Genomic DNA, 10,866 nt, shown 5'->3' with positions numbered 1-10,866 from the left:
TGCTGTTAGGAAGGGAGTTCCAGGATTTTGACCCAGCGACAGTGAAGGAACAGCGATATAGTTCCAAGTCAGGATGGTGTTGACTTGGAGGGGAACTTGCAGGTGATGGTTCCCTTGTCCTTCAGTTGGTAGAGGTCGCGGGTTTGGAAGGTGCTGTCTAAGGAGCCTTGGTGCATTGCTGCAGTGCATCTTGTAGATGGTACACACTGCTGCCACTGTGCGTCGGTGGTGGAGGGAGTGAATGTTTGTAGATGGGGTGCCAATCAAGCGGGCTGCTTTGTCCTGGATGGTGTTGAGCTTCTTGAGTGTTGTTGGAGCTGCACTCATCCAGGCAAGTGGAGAGTATTCCATCACACTCCTGACTTGTGCCTTGTAGATGGTGGACAGGCTTTTGGGATGCAGGAGGTGAGTTACTCGCCACAGGATTCCTAGCCTCTGACCTGCTCTTGTAGCCACGATATATATATGGCTACTCCAGTTCAGTTTCTGGTCAATGGTAGCCCCTAGGATGTTGATAGTGGGGGATTCAGCGATGGTAATGCTATTGAATGTCAAGGAGAGATGGTTAGATTCTCTCTTGTTGGAGATGGTCATTGCTTGGCACTTGTGTGGCGCGAATGTTACTTTCTGCTACCAATCCAATCGTGTAATCAAAAGAAAAGTGCTTTGTTCCCTGTTCTTTGGCTATGTTGATAATTATCCAATTAGGTTTTTTTCTCCTGTTTATCTACTTGTATTTTTATCTCTCATCTAATTCCGGCTGACACTGGCAGTGTAGTACTGAGGGAGTGCCTCAATGTCAGAGGTGCCGTCTGTCAAATGAGACGTTAAACTGAGGCCCCATCCAGCCTCTCAAGTGAATGTAAAAGATCCTACAGCACAATTGCAGAAAAGAGCAGGGGAGTTCTGCCAGTGTCCTGGCTGATATTTATCCTTCAACCAACATCACTAAAACCAGATTATCTGGGCCATTATCACTTTGCTATTTGTGGGAGCTTGCACGAATTGGCTGCTACATTCCCCATGTTCCAACTGTGACTATACTTTAAAAAGTACTTCATGTTCTGTAAAGCACTTTGGCAAGTCCTGAGGTTGTGAAAATCACTAAACATCAGCAAAATGATGGAAGATGTCATTGACAGTGCTATCATGCAGCATAGATTCATCAATAACCTGCTTAGTTTGGGTTCTGCCAGTCTCCAGACCTCACTACAGCCTTGGTCCAAATATGGACAAAAGAGCTGAATTCAAGAGGTGAGATGAGAGTGATTGCCCTTGACATCAAGGCAGCATTTGGCCGAGTATGACATCAAGGAGCCCTAGCAAAACTGGAGTCAATGGGAATCAGGGAGAAAACTCTCCTCTGGTTGGAGTCATACCTAGCACAAAGGAAGATGGTTGTGGTTGTTGGAGGTCAATCATCTCAGCTCCAGAACATCACTGCAGGAGTTCCTCATGGTAGTGTCCTAGACCCAACTATCTTCAGCTCCTTCATCAATGACCTTCCTTCAATCATAAGGTCAGAAGTGGGTATATTCACTGATGATTGCATGATGTTCAATACTCATCAGATACTGAAACAGTCTGTGTCTACTTGCAGCAAGACCTGGACTGTATTGAGGTATGGGCTGATAAGTGGCAAGTGACATTTGTGCCATGTACCACACAAGTGCCAGGCATGACCATCTCCAACAAGAGAGATCTAACCATCTCTCTTTGACATTCAATGGCATTACCATTGTTGAATTCCCCACCATCAACATCCTTGGGATTACCATTGAACAGAAGCTTAATTAGACCAGCTACATAAATACTGTGACTACAAGAGCAGGTCAGAGTAGGGAGTTCCGCATCGAGTAGTTCACCTCCTGACTCCCGAAAGTCTGCCCACCATCTACAAGGCACAAGTCAGGCGTGTGGTGGAATACTCTCCACAAGCCTGGATTGGTACAGCTCCAACATTCAAGTAGCTTGACGCCATCCAGGACAAAGCAGCCTACTTGATTGGCACCACATCCACCACCTTAAACATTCACTCCCTCCACCACCGGTGCATAGTGGCAGCATTGTGCACCATCTACAGAATGCACTGCAGCAACTCACCAAGGCTCCTTCAATAACACCTTCCAAACCCGCGACCTCTACCACCTAGAAGGACGAGAGCAGCAGATGCATGGGAACACCACCACCTGCAAGTTCCCCTCCAAGTCACACACCATCCTGACTTGGAACTACATCGCCATTCCTTCCCCGTCACTGGGTCAATCCTTGGAACTCCCTCCCGAACATCACGGTGTGCTGATGGGCAACAAATGCGGGTGTTGCCAGTGATGCCCACTTCCCATGAATGAATGAAATAAATACATAAATGTAAGTTGTTTCTTTCTTTCTACAATTGTACGGTCGCTCCTCTCCTGAAAATGTTGACTTCATTGGTGGCTGTGACTCCACAGGAAGACTCCAGTATCTCACACAGGTATCCACATGATGCAAAGATAAATATCATTAATTACTCTGTTGTCAGAAGCGCTGACTTTCAAAAGAATTAAGTCCCGTCTCCTTGGCCTAGTGATTTATGTTTAAGATCCTATGGTACTACTCAAAGAAGAGCAAGTAGGTATCCCCCATCTTCATTTTGGAACCTTGAAGTGAGGTGTTGGTATGCTTTTTGACTGTGGAGGACTTCACAGTTGAGCTCAGTTCTGCCTTTGCTTAATGTCTACACGCACATGTACATCCGTTAACTGAACAGTGATCAGGAGCAAGAAATGTCAGCTGTTTCTCAGTTGGTAGCACACTCACTTCTGAGTCAGAAGGTTGCAGGGTCAAGTCCCACTCCAGGCAGTCCTGCATTGTTGGTGGTGCTGAAGTTTGGATGTAATGTTAAACTGAGGCCCTGTCTGCCCTCTCAGGTGGATGTAAAAGATCTCATGACACTACTTCAAAGAGAAGGGGAGTTATTCCCAGTGCCCTGGCCAATATTTATCCCTCAACCAACATCACTAAAAACGCCTCATCTGGTCATTGTTGTTTGTGGGATCTTGCTGTTGCAATTTGGCTGCTGTGTTTCCTACATTACAACAGTGACTAAACCTCAAAAAGTACTTCATTGGCTGTAAAGTGCTTTGGGACATCCTGAGCTAGTGAAAGGTACTATATAAATGCTAGTCTTTATTTTAAACTCTCATTGACTTACTCTTTCCTATTCTGGCTCTATCCTGCCTTGGGACACCCTAATCATTTAAAAATCCTTTTACATTGTTAACACTGTCTCTTTTTGTTTAAATCATCATTTTTCACATTAAAAGATTTAAAATTCAAAATTAAAAATTAAATTAAAAAGATTTAAGGCTATCCTCCATACAAATCTCAGTGCATGCACTGGTCCATCTGACTTGTATGGAATATATATTCTAGCCACAGGTCAAAGAAACCTCCAACATGTTGACCTGAATTCAGCTGCCTGACTGTTCTATTTTAGGTGAATCTCAGGACTCTACAGTCAAAAAAATAAAGTTCCTCACTAAACGTTACGATATGTTTTTTTTTAGAAATCTCTACTTTTACAAAAAAAAAAGGGAAAATCTAAAATCCAGCTCAATGACTTATTGAGAAGTCAAGAGAAACCATTTTGAAACAGAAACCACTGAACTAGTGTCTGCAGGTTGCTGGGCAACAGAATGTTTTGCCGATGAGACTGATGCTGTGTTTGCTAGTTTGATGCAGTTCTCAGTGATTTAATATCTGAGTTGCTGACCCCGTTGCGTCTAATTGATAACCTGTAACTAGGGCAGGGTGTTTGCTGTCAATCAGAAACTAGTATTGCCATAACTTTCGATTGCAACATTGCACTACATGCAGTAAGTATAGAAATTTGCAGATCATTCTGTTGTGTCAAATCAGCTCCCCAAGTATTTTAATGAGCTTTTTCCTTTACCTGAAAAATATTCTATTTTATTTAAAGGCAAATATACTGAAGAAAATGTAGCAATTAAACATTACCCACTCAAGGGATTAATATTGCTAAATTCCACCTTTGTTTTCTCTGAAGCATGCAACCCTTTCCAGTATGTAGTTAAATGTCATGTTTTATGTGTTATCATGAATTGCTTTTAACTGTCAATAAAGATAACAGCACACAATTTCTTTTTAAATCTATGTGACCTTTTTGTCTAACCTTTTCTATTTCGGACATGTAAGCTGCATTATGATTATGTATTATCAATCAGTATGCGACCTGTTGTGTCTGAGTGGTGCTTTCTGTTTCAATACTTGTTTTTTATTCACAAGACATTGTCCACCTCAAGATGCTCTGTGGTGTTGGGCCTTCTGGAACCACTGCAGTCTATATGGCTGTTTGGGAATTTTAGCCCAGTGATGACAAAAGCAGTGGAATATATCCCTAAGTGAAGATGGTGTGTGACTTGAAGGTGTGAGAAACGTAGCCCACTTGATAATAATTTACACCAAGTCAAACTCTGAAGAAGTAAGTTTATTTAACGGTCTTGCAAGATCGGGTGTCCTACAAGCAGGCACACCGATCAACATATTCAGTTCATGTTTATACAATACAAATCCATTTGTCCACGCCTTTATTTTACATTATTGGTTATAACGTATTATGACACTAACCTATCCTATGGTTGCTACAGTCTCCTCCTCTGTTTACTTCTCCCCCTACTCTAACTTTCTAGCCCCTAACTCTTGTTTTTGTTTTACCTTATTTGGCTCTCTATTATGTGTTTTAACTTGCAGCTGTCAGCCTTTATCTTAGTGGGGCAGTTTCTTATTCACTACATCCTTTGTTCTAACTCTTGCTGTTTCTCTTTTATCTGCCTAAGCACAATTTTTAAGTGATGTACTGTCCCAAGGTCTGTATTTACATACCCCCTTATCAGTTCTCTTTTTCAGTGATTTCATTATGTTGAGTACAAATGACTTCTTGGTAACTTTCCACAAGCTGTAGAAACAACATTTCAGTATTTCTTATTCTCACAATTCCCCCTTTTCTTTTACTTAATCCTTGTTGTTTTCTACATACTGCGGAGGGTTCTCATATGTCCTCTCAAATCCTCTGAGCATTATTTCAGCCGCCTTTTCAATGTCTGTATCTCCGTTGATACTATCCACTTTGTCATTACCTAACAGGTATATACTTTCTTCCTGGCCTCTTTGTATTGACATCTGCTTTGTCAAAGCTGTCTCAATCAATCGCTGTGTCAGCCCTCTTACACAAGGAATAATACAACACCCGATGGCTATTAGTATTCCGACAACCATGATCAGGGAGGTAAAAACCGAGATTATCATGCCTTTCCATTTTCCAAACCAGGATTCAAGCCACCCCGTCAGGGAAGTGTCTGCTCCTGAATTTTCGGCCATCTCCTCTGCTAAAGTTGTTAACCCTTGCAGTGCTCGGGTGATTGAACCATCGGGTGCTGTGTTATTTGGGATAAATGTGCAACATTTCCCTCCTAACATTATACACACACCTCCTTTTTCTGCTAAGATCATATCTAGAGCCAGTCAATTTTCCCAAGCCATTCTACTAGTGGCATCTAATTGTTCAGCTATACCTTTTACCGCATCTCTAGTATAATTTATAAATCTTTGTTGGTTGTAATAAATATAATTTATCCAATCTACATTTTTGTTAATAGTGACCCACCGAAACAAAGACTCGAAACCGGCGGTTATTTGGTTTCGGGCCTTGAATTCATCAGGTACCCCTCTTGGGACCCCTATGAAATCCATGTATACCTGGTCGTCAAAAGAGTTCGCTATCGCTTCCCTTTTACCCCTTTCCCTCGTTATTATCTTTTGTTTCTCAAATGCCAAGGTGAATGGTATTGCCAATTGAACAATTGCGCACGTCCCCTTCCACTGGGAGGGTAGGGTCTGTCTCAGGATTTTTCCTCCGCAATACCACCATAAATCCGCTCTGGGAACATTCAATGATGAGTAGTTCCCTCCCCTGACTCTTCCAGTTACGTCCTCAGTCTCTATGCATGACTTCAACTCTCCCATATTGCTGGTTAGCTCCGCACCGTATCGACGTACGCATGATGTGTGATTCACACTGGTGGCTAAAAATGAAGGGGGAGTCCTTGAATCTTCTTTCTCTAGGGGAGGGAACATTATTGACAAGGATATGCAAGTTTGAATACCCCAAGCCGTCTTATCCTGATATAGGGCTAACATGCATTCCATGCCCTTTCGGTCACGCTCCCACCCCAGCGGGAAAGGTACTACTTGAGCTATCGGTCTACCAGATGCACAAGCATAGCAATTGTTTTTGTTCAAACTTTTTACAGGTAATTTTATCCATTCTACCCAGGCATTTGTGTCCCCGTAACCGGTTTCTATCTCAATTGTCTTTCTCAGGTCCTTTACCTCTATTATTTTTACTATGTTAGGATCGTTATGAGAGGTCCCTTTTAGTTTGTTAGATGGTTTACCAGTCTTATCTATTGTTACCTGAAAACAACATTTTAATTCACCTTTCTTTTTCCCTTCTCTAACTGTTACTCCAAACACCTTGTTGTCTAATTGGAAGTGGGTAATACAAAAACATCCAACCCATTTTATTTCCTGGCTACTTTTGAAAAGAAAGAGAGAAGGCACACAATATTACAGACAGTATTTCCGCGCTCGCGCCGTTATATTAAAAAAATTCGTTACTCAAAGTCTTTTTAGCTTTATTTTCAATGGTTCTTCTGTTAATTCGGTTGTCCAAGTTCCTTCCTCGGCCGGGGGTTGTACCGGCCCCTTGATTCTTGTGTAGTGGGTCCAACCTCTTTCTGCCGTTCTTATGGCTGTTTCAGTGGTTAGGAGAGTCTGGTATGGTCTTTCCCAGTTCAGTTGTAGTTTAGTCTCTTTCCATGATTTCACCAGAACCCAATCTCCTGGTTGGATCTTGTGCACTGCAAATTCGAGAGGTGGGGTCTGTGCTAACAGGCCTTGCTTCCTGAGGAATGACAATGAGGAAGACAACGCCAGTATATAGTTCTTTAGAAACGAATCTTTAGTTTCTAAGGTTGGCATCTTGCCCCTGGTTCCCATATCGGGTAATCCGAATAGCATTTCATAGGGGGACAGTCCCACATCTTTTCTAGGGGCTGTCCGAATTCTGAGTATCGCTATAGGTAAACATTTTGTCCAGGGTAGCCTTGTTTCAAGTATCAGTTTGGACAGGTGTTTCTTTAAGGTCTGATTCATTCTTTCCACCCGCCCTGAAGAGGGAGGGTGTCAAGGGGTATGGAAGTCCCATTGGATTCCCAATCCCCTAACTATTTCTTGTAATAGCTTCGAGGTAAAATGACTTCCTTGGTCTGAAGTGCTGTGGCTGCCACAGCTTGCACACACTCTGGCCATCCCTTTTAACTATTTCATTGTGGTTTCTGCCACTTAAAATCAAAGCTCAGCAAAGCTACTATTCCTAACTTTGCTATATTTCCCATTAAGCATTGTACCATGCCTAAAAGCAAATATAAAAAAACTCAGCAACTGCTGAATCAGAAGGGTAGGCTGAGCCACCCTCTAACAAGGGGGCGTGTATTAGCCTGGTCGGTATGTTTTTCATTCTAACTTTGTCATGTCTGAGTGATAAGAAGAGTGCTGTTGAAGTATAATGTCTCTCTCTCTCTCTCTCTCTCGCTGTACCAGCTGCAAGGCCAAGCTGCCTCTGCAGCCCTGAAGTTATGAAGTCATTTCTGATAAGCTGTCCCTCCCTACAGCACTGAAGCTAGCTTGTTAGCAGTACATGACTGATTAATTGTTTCAGGGTAGGCTGAGCCACCCTCTAACAAGGGGGCGTGTATTAGCCTGGTCGGTATGTTTTTCATTCTAACTTTTCCCTAGGATTGTCATGTCTGGGTGATAAGAAGAGTGCTGTTGAAGTACAATGTCTCGCTCTCTCTCTCTCTCGCTGTACCAGCTGCAAGGCCAAGTTGCCTCTGCAGCCCTGAAGTTATGAAGTCATTTCTGATAATCTGTCCCTCCCTACAGCACTGAAGCTAACTTGTTAGCAATACATGACTGATTAATTGTTTCATCTTAAATGTTCCCATGTAATTCTGTTCTTAAAAATTCTAAAATCTAAATTCTATTCTCACAGTCCCCCCTTTTGATTCTTCAAAACATTTTTAAAAAAATCAATCCTTTGATCCCACCTAGGTGCCTTTAATGGTCTCTATTTGTCTAGAAACAGCCTTCAACACCCAGAGGGGTCGCACTCAATACGCCACCTGCTTGTGCCATAAGAGGGGCCTGCGGTAACTCTGTAAAGGCATAAGTTTTGCAGGGGCTTCAACTACTTGTTTACAACAATGCCTTTTACTATCAGATTTCTAAGGTCTTTCATCTGGCCCCTATGGCCGATATTATTGTTCTGCCACTGTGGGTCTTGATTAGGGTATTTTTGTTCAGCTGGTTCGTTTCCCCCTACCCCGGGAGGGTTTTCTCTTTCCCAAATTTTCAGGGGTCTTCTACGAGGACTTTCATTTCCTTTTTAAACACTCTTACCTCTCCTGACGTTAATGGTGCACTAACAAATCCAATTTCATTATTTCCTATTGGTACCTCTCTCAAGGGCATCATTGTCTTAGGAGACTCTCTATCTCTATCGTCGTCGTTATCGTCGGGTTTAGGGGTGGTCCTTCTTGCTGTCCTTAGATCATATTTGGGTCTTTTTCTCCTTGGTTTTTGACTCTAAATCCCAATACTCCAACATCCGTCCCAATGGACTTTCTGGAGGGATGTTGCCGGCAGACTTTCCTTGTCTCCCATCGTCTTCCATTTTAGACGATTTATTTCCCATGGTTAACTGAAGGGTCTTGTACCCTACGGTATTCACCTCCTAGCTGAAGGGTCTTATACCTTACGGTATTCACTTCCTAACTGAAGGGTCTTATACCCGACAGTATTCACCTCCTAACTGAAGGGTCTTGTACCCTACGGTATTCACCTCCTAGCTGAAGGGTCTTATACCTTACGGTATTCACCTCCTAGCTGAAGGGTCTTATACCTTACGGTATTCACCTCCTAACTGAAGGGTCTTATACCCTACGGTACTCACCTCCGAGCTGAAGGGTCTTATACTGCCCCACAGTATTCACCTCCTAACTGAAGGGTCTTGTACCCTACGGTACTCACCTCCTAGCTGAAGGGTCTTATACTGCAGTACTGAGAAGGTCTTATCCTACAGTTAACCAGTATTCACCTCCTAACTGAAGGGTCTTATACCTTACGGTATTCACCTCCTAGCTGAAGGGTCTTATACTGCAGTACTGAGAAGGTCTTATCCTACAGTTAACCAGTATTCACCTCCTAACTGAAGGGTCTTATACCTTACAGTATTCACCTCCTAACTGAAGGGTCTTGTACCCTACGGTATTCACCTCCTAGCTGAAGGGTCTTATACCTTACGGTATTCACCTCCTAACTGAAGGGTCTTATACCATACAGTATTCACCTCCTAGCTGAAGGGTCTTATACTGCAGGACTGTAAAATTCACTCCTCAAGGACTTTTAGTACTCAGAAGGTCTTATCCTACAGTTAACCATAAGTCACCAAGATAATACTTAAAAGTCGTTTTTCTTACCTTGGTCCGTGCACGGAGTTGCCTGACTTCACATGTGTACCTGCCGCACTAAATACTCGTTCAGAGTGACTTCCCTAGGATTGTTTTCAGTCAATTACTCGGGTCCGCTACCAACGAGAGAAACGAGACCGTTTTTAAATTAACGGGACGCGTCTTCTCGTCTGTCGTCGGCCGCGGTCCCGGCAATGATGAAGAGATCCCGGACGAGCCCCCAATTGTGAGAAACGTAGCCCACTTGATAATAATTTACACCAAGTCAAACTCTGAAGAAGTAAGTTTATTTAACAGTCTTGCAAGATCGGGTGTCCTACAAGCAGGCACACCGATCAACATATTCAGTTCATGTTTATACAATACAAATCCATTTGTCCACGCCTTTATTTTACATTATTGGTTATAACGTATTATGACACTAACCTATCCTATGGTTGCTACAGTCTCCTCCTCTGTTTACTTCTCCCCCTACTCTAACTTTCTAGCCCCTAACTCTTGTTTTTGTTTTACCTTATTTGGCTCTCTATTATGTGTTTTAACTTGCAGCTGTCAGCCTTTATCTTAGTGGGGCAGTTTCTTATTCACTACATCCTTTGTTCTAACTCTTGCTGTTTCTCTTTTATCTGCCTAAGCACAATTTTTAAGTGATGTACTGTCCCAAGGTCTGTACTTACATACCCCCTTATCAGTTCTCTTTGTCAGTGATGTACTGTCTTAAGGTCTTTACTTACATACCCCCTTATCAGTTCTCTTTTTCAGTGATTTCATTATGTTGAGTACAAATGACTTCTTGGTAACTTTCCACAAGCTGTAGAAACAACATTTCAGTATTTCTTATTCTCACAAAGGTGACGGAGTGCCCGTAAAACCTTCCCATAATATTGCTGCTCGTCCTTTTTGTTGGAAGATTTGGTGGTGGGTGGGAGGGAGGTTGCTGCAGTGCACCCTTTAGACACTGCCCTGTAGCGTCTGCAGCTACAGTGTACTAATGGCAGATCATAGCTGGGGTGCTGATTACGCTTCTGTTCCCCTCGTGTTTACAAATGTTGCTGGGGACAGTTGCAGAAACCAGTTCTGCCCCCTCCCCTTTGCAATTTGCAGATGTTGTGGGGAGCTGCAATTTCTGGTGTTTACAGATGTTGGTGGGGAGAGTTGCAGAAACCACTTTTTCCCCCCATGCAGTTTGCAGATGTGGCGGCGGGGTGCTGCAGTTTCTGATGTATGTAGATGATGCTGCAGGGAGTCGCACCCCCCGCTTTTCTTTTCTATT

At 43.0% G+C, this 10,866-nt stretch overlaps 1 long non-coding RNA gene across 1 annotated transcript; it reads right to left on the bottom strand.

Moving 5' to 3' along the window:
* Nucleotides 1–5,267: 5,267 nt before the first annotated feature.
* Nucleotides 5,268–10,434, bottom strand: LOC137383520 (uncharacterized). The gene is made up of 2 exons (XR_010977418.1): nucleotides 9,603–10,434; nucleotides 5,268–6,967 (listed from the first exon to the last, which is right to left on the bottom strand). It is a non-coding gene; the product is annotated as an uncharacterized lncRNA (long non-coding RNA).
* Nucleotides 10,435–10,866: the final 432 nt, after the last annotated feature.

This window comes from Heterodontus francisci, chromosome 24 (genome assembly GCF_036365525.1).
Source record: "Heterodontus francisci isolate sHetFra1 chromosome 24, sHetFra1.hap1, whole genome shotgun sequence".
NCBI lineage: Eukaryota > Metazoa > Chordata > Chondrichthyes > Heterodontiformes > Heterodontidae > Heterodontus > Heterodontus francisci.
Note: the sequence above shows the minus strand (reverse complement) of the source record. Positions and strands in the feature narration are given on the sequence as shown.